Raw genomic sequence first — 11869 nt, 5'->3', positions numbered from 1 at the left:
ATGCTGTAACTCGCCCAGACAACTATCCAATGCCACGCACAGATGAACTATTAGAGAAACTGGGACGGGCCCAGTTCATCTCTACCTTGGACTTAACCAAGGGGTACTGGCAGGTACCGCTAGATGAATCTGCCAAGGAAAGGTCAGCCTTCACCACACATCTCGGGCTGTATGAATTTAATGTACTCCCTTTCGGGCTGCGAAATGCACCCGCCACCTTCCAAAGACTTGTAGATGGTCTCCTAGCGGGATTAGGAGAATATGCAGTCGCCTACCTTGACGATGTGGCCATATTTTCGGATTCCTGGGCAGACCACCTGGAACATCTACAAAAAGTCCTTGAGCGCATAAGGGAGGCAGGACTAACTGTTAAGGCTAAGAAGTGTCAAATAGGCCTAAACAGAGTGACTTACCTTGGACACCAGGTGGGTCAAGGAACTATCAGCCCCCTACAGGCCAAAGTGGATGCTATCCAAAAGTGGCCTGTCCCAAAGTCAAAGAAACAGGTTCAATCCTTTTTAGGCTTGGCCGGTTATTACAGACGATTTGTACCGCACTACAGCCAAATCGCCGCCCCACTGACAGACCTAACCAAAAAGAAACAGCCAAATGCTGTTCAGTGGACCGAAAAGTGTCAGAAGGCCTTTAACAAGCTAAAAGCGACCCTCATGTCTGACCCTGTACTAAGGGCCCCAGACTTTGACAAACCGTTCCTAGTAACCACAGATGCGTCCGAGCGTGGTGTGGGAGCAGTTTTAATGCAGAAAGGACCTGATCAAGAATTCCACCCTGTAGTGTTCCTCAGCAAAAAACTGTCTGAGAGGGAAAGCAACTGGTCAATCACTGAAAAAGAATGTTACGCCATTGTCTACGCTCTGGAAAAGCTACGCCCATATGTTTGGGGACGGCGTTTCCACCTGCAAACCGACCATGCTGCACTGAAGTGGCTTCACACCGTCAAAGAAAATAACAAAAAACTTCTTCGGTGGAGTTTAGCTCTCCAAGATTTTGATTTCGACATCCAACACATCTCAGGAGCTTCTAACAAAGTGGCTGATGCACTCTCACGTGAAAGTTTCCCAGACTCAACTGGTTAAAATCGTCCTTGAGATGTGGAAAATATTGTTAGTCTTTATGTACTTGGTAGCATATTTAGAGATGCATGTGTCTTATTAACTCTGTTTTCCTAGAGCTCCAGGAAGAAATCCCAGCCAGTGTTTCACCCTAGCTGAGATTTGGGGGGCGTGTCATAAATAGAAAGGGAAGGGTAAACCCCTTTAAAATCCCTCCTGGCCAGAGGAAATCTCCTCTCACCTGTAAAGGGTTAAGAAGCTAAAGGTAACCTCGCTGGCACCTGACCAAAATGACCAATGAGGAGACAAGATACTTTCAAAAGCTGGGAGGAGGGAGAGAAACAAAGGGTTTGTGTGTCTGTCTACATTTTGTCTTTGCCGGAGATAGACCAGGAATGAAGCCTTAGAACTTTTAGTAAGTAATCTAGCTAGGTATGTGTTAGATTATGATTTCTTTAAATGGCTGAGAAAAGAATTGTGCTGAATAGAATAACTATTTCTGTCTGTGTATCTTTTTTGTAACTTAAGGTTTTTGCCTAGAGGGGTTCTCTATGTTTTGAATCTAATTACCCTGTAAGGTATTTACCATCCTGATTTTACAGGGGGGATTTCTTATTTCTAATTACTTCTATTTTTATTAAAAGTCTTCTTGTAAGAAAACTGAATGCTTTTTCATTGTTCTCAGATCCAGGGGTTTGGGTCTGTGGTCACCTATGCAAATTGGTGAGGCTTTTTATCCAACATTTCCCAGGAAAGGGAGGGTGCAAGTGTTGGGAGGATTGTTCATTGTTCTTAAGATCCAAGGGTCTGGGTCTGTAGTCACCTAGGCAAATTGGTGAGGCTTTTTACCAAACCTTGTCCAGGAAGTGGGGTGCAAGGTTTTGGGGAAGTATTTTGGGGGGAAAGACGTGTCCAAACAGCTCTTCCCCAGTAACCAGTATTTGTTTGGTGGTGGTAGCGGCCAATCCAAGGACAAAAGGGTGGAATATTTTGTACCTTGGGGAAGTTTTGACCTAAGCTGGTAAAGATAAGCTTAGGAGGTTTTTCATGCAGGTCCCCACATCTGTACCCTAGAGTTCAGAGTGGGGGAGGAACCCTGACAGCCTCTAAGGGACTGAGTCCTGCATGGACATGTGACTTGCCCATGTAACTCCAAAACTCCATCTTGGAGCTGGATTCTGCATAGGAGAGGGGAAGGGGTTTCCATCCACAAGAGAGAGACTATATAAGCCCCTCTGGAAACCCCTCCATTTTGTCTCCACTGGCACAAAAGATAGCCCCTCCACGCCAAGGAGATGCCTGAAAAAAACTAAGGACAGTAACTACAGGGGTGTGAGTGATTGCTGGACCCTCATTAGGAGGAAGTGTAGTCTGTAAGAGAGGCTTATTACAACATCTTTCAAGGTGAGATTTACCTCCATTTAGTTTTCACTGTATTAGGCTTACACTTACATGTTTTATTTTATTTTGTTTGATAATTCACTTTGTTCTCTCTGTTATTACTTGGAACCACTTAAATTCTACTTTCTGTATTTAATAAAATCACGTTTTACTTATCAATTAACCCAGATTATGTATTAATACCGGGGGAGGGGGCAGGGGTGGGCAAACAGCTGTGCATATCTCTCTATCACTGTTTTAGAGGGCGAGCAATTTATGAGTTTACCCTATGTAAGCTTTATAAAGAGTAGAACAGATTTATTTGGGGTTTGAGCCCCATTGGGAGCTGGGTATCTGAGTGCTGGAGACAGGAGCACTTCTTAAGCTGTTTTCAGTTAAGGCTGCAGATTGTGCAGGACATGGTTCACACTTGGATCTGGGTTTGCAGCAGGCAAGTGTGTCTAGCTCAAACAAGGTAAGGTACTGAAGTCCCAAGCTGGCAGGGAAAACACATTCAGAGAGAGACTCAGCACATTGGGTGGCAGTCCCAAAGAGTTTTCTGGGACCCAACACGTCACAGTGGCATAATCAAGCAGGATCTGTGCACAGCTGATTGCTTTGAGACTCTGGTAGTTATTTTCAGTGAGTTTTGGGTGTGGTGGGTGGAGAACAGACAAAGTGGTTTCTGGTTTGTTATTTTCTGATTGCTTATTTTGGGTAAGGGAAATAGGGGCAGAAAGATAGGCAAAATAATTAAGAGTGAAGATCAAAAGAAGCTAGAACTGCAGAAGTTGTGGACTGCCCAGAAAGGCTGAACAATGGGTACTGGGAAAGTCTCTGTTAACTAAGAAGCCCCTGAACTGAGTGAATCTCAGTTTCAGTGCAGTGCAGAGGGGGTGTGGCCCAGCACAAGAAAGCAGGAAAATGACTACCAGTGAGGCAGCTGCAAAAGTAGAGCTGGCCAGACTGGAAGCAGAAGAGAAGGCAAAGGACCGAGAGTTTCAATTGAAGCTCAAAGAGGCAGAGGCATCCAGGGAAGAAGCTGCCCACAAAAGGGCTAGGGAAGCAGAGGCAGCCAGGGACAAATGATCCCTGGAGTTAAGAGACAGAGAAATACAGTCCCAGATTGAGGCCCAGAAGCATGAACTGGCTGTTATGGAGTGGAAGGGACAAAACGCACCATCATCTAGCCCCACTTCTCCAAAATACACAAATGGGAGCAACAATGTCCACGGTATGAGTCCAGTGATATTGCCGAATATTTCATCACGTTTGTGCATCCTTGATACAATTCCTGACAATCAAAAAATGACCACATTGGTCACAAAATTGACTGAAAGAGCTCTGGACATATTCATTAAGATTCCTATTGATGATTCTTATTGATGACGCTTCAAACTATGGTAAATTTAGGGAACTGGTTTTGAAACATTTTCAGATTACACATGAAACCTTCAGTGTTAAATTCAGGAGTCTTAAGCGGGGATCTTGATTGAGAAATGTGGCTTATGTAAATGAAATGAGAGATTTGTTAGATAAGTGGGTGACAGGGAGAAGGCATTACAAGCTTGGAAGAAATGTGTGATTTGGTTCCTCAGGAACAATTCCTGAATATGTGCAGTGATGATGTAAAACAGTATTTGTGGCATGCTATGGACTTCTGCAGTTCACAAAACTATCCCTCTTGCATGCATATTATCTCCACACAAAGCTCAGCTTTTATATGCTAAATAAATCTATGAGTCAACTAGAAATGGTCGTGCTCTCACCGCAAATATTAATAATTTTTTTTTATAAAGTATGTGAAGTTATAAGATTACACTGTAACTTGTTATAAATACATGTTCCAAACTGAGGCTGGAAAACTGGTCTCTCTTCAACAAAGAAATGTGTGCTCTGCTTAATTTTGTATCTAAACAGTAACCAGAGTCGTCAAGCAGGAACGGAAACAAAGGTAGACTAAAAAGGTGAGGAAAAAGCAGCAGGGAACATCCTTCTACATAGACATTTTGTCTTCTGGAAACCAGCTGGAAATATTTCTCAAGGAGGGATAGGACTATAAAAAGAAGGGGCAGACATCCCAAGGCACCTCTCCCTCTCTCTCTCCGCCCATTGATTCACTGCATCTGAAGGGAGAAAGGAAGCAGCCATAGGACTGGGGCAGGGGTCCTGACCTAAGAAGTTTGGTCAGTAAGACTGCTGAAAGCATGTGGTGAGGAAACTTTTGCTTAGAACTTCATATCATTTGTTAACTTAGGCACAAGTTGCATTCTAGCTTAATTTTTCTTGAAACCAAGTCTGACTTCTATGACTCCTTATTTTCACTCACTTAAAATCTATCTTTGTGGTCAATAAACTTTGTTTTTTTGCTTGATCCAATCCACTGTGTTTAAATAGAAGTGTCTGAGAAGCTAAGTGGCAGGCATATTAGTGACATTAAAGAAATAATGGACAATATAGCTAGTATTGTCGAGGAGAGGACTGGGCAGCACAGGACGTACATTTCTGGAGGAAATCAAAGACTTGGGAGTGTGTTGGGGGTCACCCTGCAGTATAACCAAGGGTGGTGAGAGCCTGAGTGTAACCCAACTATTCCTGGCCAGGATGCAGTTACACACACGCAGGCTAAGCGTGTGATTTGCACGCTAGATTTTTTTTTTTGTGAGTGGCCCCGGTGGAAGCCACTTCAGCAAGGCATTACAAGGTTGTGACATAGCTGCTGATTCGTCTGGGTTGGACCCTGGTATGTCACAGACAACAATCTAGAAAAGATCCCAGTAACACCAAAAGTGTGGTGCTGACTGACTATAATGTTCAATTGACATGAAAGGGTGAGGTCACCAAAGGGATGGACCCATGCACTGATCCATGGCTGCAGATGCACAAGTACATTGTGGTCATCTCCTCCCCACAAGGAGATCCATGGCAAGCCCAGTGATGACTCTTCCCTTCTTCACTATGGTAGCAGAAATTATCCACTACGGGTGTTCAGGCTTGCCTGGTATTATCAGTGCTCTGGCACATATCGGTGCCCCCTTCTCCTAAGTGGTGCCAACCTGTGAGGCACTGCAGGGTTGATTTTATTAGGAGGAAAAAATTATGATGAATGTCAGCTATATTCTTTGGTATAATCCTTGGAGGAGGGGTGACAAAGAATGTAAGCAAAGACCTACTTCTCTGAACACTAGTATAAATAACCGACAGCCAACAGTCTCTGTGTTCAGAAACTCACAAGTTTTTCACTTCAGGTCTGTGCCCAGGAAACACTATGCCCCTACTTCCTCTGAGACTCATGCTCATAACTCCTTCTCCTGGTTTTCTGCGTCCTGTGACCCAGAGCTACCTGGGGCAGTCCTCACTGAATATGACAAGGGCAGGGCAGGCTGCAAAAAGGAGGATGCTTCCCAAACTGGTGGTTAACACTGAAGATCTTTGCAGCACCTTCTGCATAAGATGCTGCAAAATATCTCCGAGCATCCCAGCTCCGTCCCGATTATTCTTTTCTTAATTTTATTTATTTCCTATCATTTATAATCTGTGAAACAGACATTAGGAATAAAACAGCAAAGTAACATCTCTGCGGGGGACAGGATAGGACAAGAACTGAAAGATTTCGATTGCAGAAAGGGCGGTTTAGGTTGGACATTAGGAAAAAACATCCCAAGAGTGAGGGTGGCTATGCACTGGAATAACTTGCCTAGGAAGGTTGTGGAATCTTCCCCACTGGAGATTTTTAAGAGCATTTTAGACAAACACCTGTTAGGGATCATCTAGATAATACATAGCACTGCCATGAGTGCCTGGGAGGGGAATAGATGACCTCTCGAGGTACCTTCCAGTCCTATGATTCTATGATCTTACAAGGAGCCCTGCACTGGGAGGACGGGGGACACCAGCCTGACCCATGGGCTGGGCAAGGGACACGCACCTGCCAACATTTGATATTCAGCTCCACTGTATCCCCCAACACATGCTCACACATAGTGCCCACTGCACACCAAGCAAACACACACATAATGCCCAGTAAACACACACAGAGAGTGCGCACTACACACAACACACACCGCGCCCACTTCATACAACACATACAGTTACAACTGTATACCAAAGAGACACACACAGCCTGACAGTGAGCTCAGTGAGAATGCAGAATAATCTCGACTGGGAAGCTGGGACAGCTGGAATATTTCCAACTCGGCTGAACAAAAAGAACCAAAGAGGATTCTGCTGCCCTGGCAGGGAGATAGGACTAGATTTCCCAACTGGTCTTTTCCATCGGCAGCTTCTCTGAGGCCTGGTTTATGCTTAAAAATTTGATGAACAGAGCTGTGTTGCACAGGGCAGGGAAATTTTTCTCACCCTGTCCGAGGCAGTTAGCTTGTACTGACCCTCAGTGTCATTGTTCCATTGACCTAGCACTGCCTCTCGGAGACATGGATTAACTATATTGAAGGAAAAAACCTCCCATCAATGTGGAAAGCATCTGCACTACAGCAGTGCTGCATACCATAGCTGAATCAATGTAATGGCCTTAGTATAGACATTCCCTGAATTGATGGGGGAGTTTTCCCCCTTCCTCTTAAAGCTATTTTTCTCTCCTTTTCCAATCACTCTTCTCCCTCCTTTGTAAAACTCCTTCCTTCTTTTGATAGGTTAATACGTTCAGAAAAGTTGACATTTCACCTCTTAGAATAATTCCTTCCTTTCCCTCCCATGAATGGCTCACTGTCATTCAATTAAAGGCTGGAGAAAAAACAAACAGGTACCACCAAGTCATGGGCAAACAAGTCAGTTTCAGAACATTTCAGCCTTTAGTTGAAATAACATTCATGTGTGGGGAAGGAAGGAATGATGCTGAGAGTAAAACTTTCTGAACATATTTATCTATCAAAAGAAGGAAAGAGCTTTACAAGGGAGGGAGAAGAATCACGGAAAAGGAGAGAAAAATCACTGTAATGGGAAGGGCAAAACCCCCTCATCGAGTCAGGGAATGTCTATACTAAGGCCATTACATTACTCAGCTATGGTGTGCAGCAGCACCAAAGTGTAGATGCTTTCCACATTGAGGGAAGGGGTTTTCCTTCGATATAGTTAATCCATGTCCCCGAGAGGCAATAGCTAGGTCAATGGAAGAATGACAATTAGGGTCAGCGCAAGCTTAGTGCCTTGTACAGGGTGTGAAAAATTTTCCCGCCATGTCCAATAGAGCTCTGTTGATCTATTTTTTAAGCCTAAACCAGGCCTCAGAAAAGATGTCGAGGGAAAAGACCAGTTGGGAAATCTAGTCCTATCTCTCTGCCAGGGCAGCAGAATCCCCTTTGTTTCTTTTTGTTCAGGAGAGTTGGAAATATTGCAGCTGTCCCAGCTTCCGGTAGAGATTATTCTGCATTCTGATTGAGCTCAGTGTCAGGCTGTGTGTGTGTTTGGTGGGCAGTTTGCACTGTGTGTGTTGTGTGTAGTGGGCACTCTGTGTGAGTTGCAGTGAGCATTATGTGTGTGTGTGTACTGCGTCTTCTCTGTGTGTGTGTGCATTTGGTGTGTATTAGGCACTCTGTGTGTGCATGTGGTGGGGGGTACAATGGAGCTGAATATCAAGTGTTGGCAGGTGTGTGTCCCTTGCCCTGCCCAGTGCTCTGGCTGGTGTCACCCCTCCTCCCAGTGCAGGGCTTCTTGTGCAATCATAGAATCATAGGGTGGGAAGGGACCTCAAGAGGTCATCTATTCCACTCCCCTGCAGTCACAGCACAACTGAATATTATCTCGACCATCCCTGACAGGTGTTTATCTAACCTGATCTTAAAAAGCTCCAATGGTGGAGATTCCACAACCTTCCTAGGCAAGTTATTCCAGTGCATAGCCACCCTCACTGTTGGGATGTTTTTCCTAATTTCCAACCTAAACCACCCTTCCTGCAATTGAAGTCCATGGGTTCTTGTGCTATCCTCCCTCCACTCTACACACACACACACACACACACACACACACACACACACACTCTCTCTCTCTCTTTTGCAATTTTATTCCTAATTTTATTCCTAAAACTCTTTGTAACTGGTTGGGACACAGAAACCCTTTTGGAACTGCCACCCAATGTCCTGAGATGTGAAGGTAAACATTTCACCCTCTGGGTGAATGCCCCTAGCCACCAGCTTATAAAATCATTTTTCCTCTCTGGCCCTGTAATGCTTCCCATGTTTTCTCCACTGATCTCAGTTGCGGCCTGCAGAGCTTGGTATTATAGAAACAAATTAATAATAATAACAATACAATAAAGAAAAATACTCCCACGGGCTCTGTGAAATGACTTCATAATGGGCTGGGAATTGTATTCACCTTTTTCCATTCCCCACCACTAAACCAATACAGAGTTAAACAGATTCAGGAATTGGTTAGGAGTCTATTCATTGCTTTCCTCAGGGCTTCCTTCACCTCCGTGTTCCTCAGGCTGTAGATGAGGGGGTTCAACATGATGATCACCAGCGTGTAAAACACTGAGGTCACTTTGTCTCTGTCCATGGAATAGCTGGAGGTGGGATGTAAATACATAAAGAAGAGGGTGCCAAAATACAGGACCATAGAGGTCAAGTGGACAAAGCAGGTGGAGAAGGCTTTGTGGCTGCCCTCGGCAGAGTGGATCTGTAGAATGGTGGAGATGATATAGACATAGGAGAGGAGGACAGTCACAAGGCTGCTCACTACAATGCAGCTCAGGGAAGCAAAGATCACAATCTCATTGACGCGGGTGTCAGAACAGGAGAGGGCCAACAGTGGGAGGACGTCACAGAAGAAATGATTGATGATCTTTGAGCTGCAGAATGACAGCCGAAATGTACAACACGTGTATATCATTGAATCCACCACCCCCACAGTATACACCCCAGTCACCAGCTGTTTACAAAGCTGCCTGGACATTGTGACCGTATAGAGCAGGAGTTTACAGATGGCCACATAACGGTCATACACCATCACAGCCAGCAAGAGGCACTCAACGTCTGCAAAAATGATAGAGAGATACATTTGCACAGCGCATGCAGTTTAAGAAATGCTTTTCCTCTCGGCTAAGAAATTCAGCAGCATCTTAGGGGCAATTGTCAAGGAAATGCTGAGATCACAGAGAGACAAATTACTGAGGAAAAAGTACATGGGGGTATGCAGTCAGGGATCAATTGAGATTAACAAGATCATCCCCCCATTCCCCAGCAGGGTGATACCATAAATCAGTAGGAACACCAGATACAGGGGAACCTGCAGCTCTGGAAGATCTGTCAGTCCTGAGAGAATGAACTCAGTCACCTCCGAGTGATTTCCCTCTTCCATCTCCTCCGCACAGAGATCAGGCTGCTACAGAGATGTGGGCAGAAAACCTGTCGCTTCTCTGTAATGAAGTAAGTGATGATAAATAAAGATCAGCTTCTTAATGGACATCAGTACCCGCTCCAGGAAGGGCTTAGTCCACAGAGCCAGATGTTCACCGATGGTCATTCCAGGTGTTCGATAAAATGCAGACACTGTGTAAATACAGTGACAGGCAGGTTAATCATGCCCCCCACACAAACACTCCTGTTCACTAATCCGAACACAAAACAGTAACTTGTGACTCTGCTGTGAGAGAATGAGTCTGAAGAGATGATCCCTTAGCTAAAGAAGGGGTGAGAGTAAAGGAATGTTAAACTTTCCACCCTCTTTGGGCAAGAGCAGCTCTGTGGCTTGGCATGTCCGTTTGGGGTAAAGTTGCTTCCTGTGCTAATTAAGCTGTTTGGCATTTACTTGAGACTGTACGAAAACCCAGAGACATAATGGGAAGCCCTGGCTTCAGTGACTCTGTAACTGCCTATTTTTTCCAGCCAAAGGAAATCTCTTCTTTAGCTTAAGGGGTTGGAGTTGGGGCTGAGGCTTTTGGTGCTGGAGGTCTGGAATTCAATACCTGCTGATCCCCATGGTGGTTGCGTGTTTGTGTGTGTGACTGTATTTCAGGACAATAGCACGTACCTGGTGAGAAGAGAGAGAGAGAGATGTTGGTCTTTCCTCATTGAAAGAAACTGCCAGTTTGGAGCATTCGGGAAGCTTTATACTAAGATTTGTGATCTGCAGGACATGATTCCTGACGCAACTGGGAGTACCTGAGCTCAGAGAGCCAAAAGACGTAATTAATGCCTTCAGTAAACCAAAACCACCCTCGTTGTAATTGGTGCCCTTGGGATTAATTAAACCTACTCTTTCTTACTGTGTTATTAACTGATGCAATTTCTACCAGAGTTACAGAATATGAGGTTTGGGGTATATTTCATCCTGCTGTTTTCAGTGCAAGCTGGGTACTGCCTAGAGCTCATCCACAAAGGGTTTTTTTTTTCTGGAGACCAAAACCTATTTCATAAAAACTTAATATTTCGACTCGGAAATACCACGGATGTGTCTCTGATACCACACACCACCAATCTCTTCCATGGGCAAGGCTCCCAGCAGGACTACATCCCTTATGATGCATGGTGGTCTCTACTCTTGCTGAAATGCTCTGGAACATCACCAAAGTCGCACAGCCATGGTTTAGGGAGGAGGGAAGTTTGGTATTTTGATGGAAAACTTATAATTTCCAGTGAAAAGACAATTTATTGGAAAAAATAGTTAAATAGAAAATCCAATTTCAAATAAAAAAAACTTCTCAAGAAAAATATTCAACCAGCCTTAGGAAGAAATTTGGAATCAAAGGAAAAGAAAACTCGATACAGGTGAAATGTACTAATTGTTTGCAGGTGTAGCTGATATCCTCTCAGTCATTCCTGATTTTAAAGTAACCTCATTGTCCTGGCCCCAGTAGGTGGAATGTAAAACCTGTAAGACATGTAAGAGTACTCCAGATTATGTAGCTAATTATAGGATGCCAATCACCATAATATCTTATGTCCTTCTGTTGCTAGGTTACTTCCCGAAGTAGGAAAGGTAGGTCCACTCGTTTTGCTTGATGGAGACTACATGATGACCAGAGGAGCTCAGGAGGAGACCACAGCGTACTACAGACTTCTGCAGTTCATCAAACGATCCCTCTTGCATGCATACTTGCATGCATACTCAGTTGTAAGATGCTAAATAAGTCTACGAGTAAACTAAAACTAGTTTTGCTGTCATCGTAAATGTTAATATTTTTGATAAGGTATGTGAAGTTATAAGATTACACTGTGTCATGTTATTAATACATATTCCACACTGAGACTGGCAAACTGCTCTGTCGTAAACAAAGAAATGTGTGTTCTACTTAATTTTGTATCTAAACAGAGTGGTGGAAAATTAACCACACGTTCTGTTTGGATCAGAACAAACCTGAGGCTCCTTTATTCAAGCATACACATACAGGGAGAGTCAGCCAGAGCTGCTCTGGCGTAAACAGAAATACAGGAGCTTATATTGCTGAAAACCACAAT

General features: G+C 44.2%; 1 pseudogene; it reads right to left on the bottom strand.

Moving 5' to 3' along the window:
• Nucleotides 1-8831: 8831 nt before the first annotated feature.
• Nucleotides 8832-9770, bottom strand: LOC141989016 (olfactory receptor 5W2-like; annotated as a pseudogene).
• Nucleotides 9771-11869: the final 2099 nt, after the last annotated feature.

This window comes from Natator depressus, chromosome 6 (genome assembly GCF_965152275.1).
Source record: "Natator depressus isolate rNatDep1 chromosome 6, rNatDep2.hap1, whole genome shotgun sequence".
Lineage (NCBI taxonomy): Eukaryota > Metazoa > Chordata > Testudines > Cheloniidae > Natator > Natator depressus.
This window is presented reverse-complemented; position numbering and strand designations above follow the sequence as displayed.